Here is a 2,500-nt window from a genome sequence, read left to right as displayed (position 1 = left end):
ACTTTAAAAACAATAATATTTCGAAAAGCTTGCTTTACAACCATTCAATAATCTTCCGCTTTTTTTTGTTTAAGTACACGAAGCGTTGGGAAGAAAAAAAAAGGAACATAAACTGCTATATAAATATCTTTAACCAAAAAAAAATATATAACTATCATCTAAAAAAAAAAAAAAAAGGAGAGAGAAATAAATTGTTAGTGTGTACATCTCGCCACACCCAGCTGTAAGTCATATGCGAAAGGAGCTCCACCTACTCGCCGGATCACGGATACGTAGCCGGTATGACGTCACATCTGTTAGGAGAACGATCACATCTCCAGAGAAGAAGGATGTTTGTTTGAGAATGAGGAAGATGCGAAAATGTGATGATTTATGCAGTGTGGGTGAAGTTCAATGAATACTCGTTTTTTTTTTTTTTTCTCGCTTTTTTTAAAGAGAGAGAGAGAGAGAGAGAGATAAGCAAAATGGCAGAAGATGCGTTTTAGATAACGGTTCGATAACGAGAGAGAAAAATGACACTTCTTGTCGCCATTTTGTTCGTGTGTGTGTGTGTGTTTGTTTGTTTTGTTTTATTGCGGGAAGGCTGCGTCGATTTTGAACACTCTAGAGACTATAGAAATTCAGTAAATTTAGATATAATATTATTGATGAACATTACTATATACATGATGATAGATAGCTCGATAGATAACAAAATTCGATGACCCTTTTGTACAGAAAAAACAAGAACTATAATTTTATATTTTCTAACGTTTAAATGAGAAAATGCATAAAAGAAAACGATTTATGATAGAGAACATAAATAAAAATCAGTGGAAATTGTCCTTTACATAAGAAAAAAAAAAAACACATTCTAAGGAACGAAACAAAATTTTAAAAAATCTGCAAGGAATGGTAAATATTGAAAGAATAAGAGATGACGGTGTCCAGCCGAAAGAAAATTCCCACGGAGGATCTTCAAGTGATTTTGAGGGGGAATATGTGTGTGTGTGTGTGTGTGTGCGTGTGTGTGTGTGTGTGTGTGTGTGTGTGTGTGTGTGTGTGTGTGTGTGTGTGTGTGTGCACAAATATATAAGCACTCGTGACGAGTGTGTTTAGCCTTCTTGTCCTGTCACGTGACGAGTGTGTTTAGCCTTCTTGTCCTGTCACGTGACGAAAGTGTTTAGCCTTCTTGCCCTGTCACGTGACGAGTGTGTTTAGCCTTCTTGTCCTATCACGTGACGAGTGTGTTTAGCCTTCTTGTCCTGTCACGTGACGAAAGTGTTTAGCCTTCTTGTCCTGTCACGTGACGAGTGTGTTTAGCCTTCTTGTCCTGTCACGTGACGAAAGTGTTTAGCCTTCTTGTCCTGTCACGTGACGAGTGTGTTTAGCCTTCTTGTCCTGTCGCGTGACGAGTGTGTTTAGCCTTTTTGTCCTGTGACGTGACGAGTGTGTTTAGCCTTCTTGTCCTGTCACGTGACGAGTGTGTTTAGCCTTCTTGTCCTGTCACGTGACGAAAGTGTTTAGCCTTCTTGTCCTGTCACGTGACGAGTGTGTTTAGCCTTCTTGTCCTGTCACGTGACGAGTGTGTTTACCCTTCTCTTCGTTGGCTGTCGGATCACACTTCATGCATTCCCCCTTGAATCCTAAGCGTGTTAATAGGATAAGGCCTCTTCTGTACTAAAGGTTGTCTTATGGGTGTGATTTTGGAGGGCGGGGTGGGGGGGGGGGGGAGATGATTAACTACTCTTTTTATTCGTTTTCTTTATCTTTTATTTGTTTTTTGTTTTTGTTTTTTTTCTGGTTGTGGTGGTTGGTGGTAGCAGAGAAGAGGTGCTTGATGTGTGTTTGTGTACGTGTGTGTGTGTGTGTGTGTGTGTGTGTGTGTGTGTGTGTGTGTGTGTGTGTGTGTGTGTATGTGCGTTTGGGATGAAAAGCAGTTTATTATCTCGTTGTGTTTTCTGCGTCCTGGGGGAGGAGAGGTTGGGGAGAGGGGGGGGGGGAGGGGTTGGCATCTTAACCCCAGAGTCAGTTGGGGGGTCATCCGGGAGCTGCCATAGGGCCTGGGGTCATTGGAGGAGGGTGGGGTGGGGGGAAGGGTCAATGGGTCAAGTAGGTCAGGGTTTGTAGTGTGCGAGGAAGGGAAGGAAGGGGTTGGGAAGGGGAGGGAAGGGGGAGTGAGGGAAGGGAGGGTTAGGAGGGGGTTAGAGTCAGAGAGGGGGGGTTGGAAAGAGGAGGGGAGGGCGAGGGGAAGGGAGGAGGGAGGAAAGGGAGGGTAGAAGGGGCTAGGGTTGGGGAGGGGGGAGGAGTGGGAACGATAAAGGAATCAGGGAGTGGTGGGGGGGAGAGGGGGGGAGGGGGGGAGAGAAAGGATAATGGATGGGGTTCGAGAGGGAGGCGGGAAGGGGTCCGACAAGAAAAGGATAAGGATAAGGGCAGAGGAAGACGGTAGAAAAAGGACAGAGGATAAGGGAATAGAGAGAGAGAGAGAGAGAGAGAGAGAGAGAGAGAGAGAGAGAGA

The sequence above is a fragment of the Penaeus chinensis genome, chromosome 23, assembly GCF_019202785.1.
Source record: "Penaeus chinensis breed Huanghai No. 1 chromosome 23, ASM1920278v2, whole genome shotgun sequence".
Lineage (NCBI taxonomy): Eukaryota > Metazoa > Arthropoda > Malacostraca > Decapoda > Penaeidae > Penaeus > Penaeus chinensis.
This window is presented reverse-complemented; position numbering follows the sequence as displayed.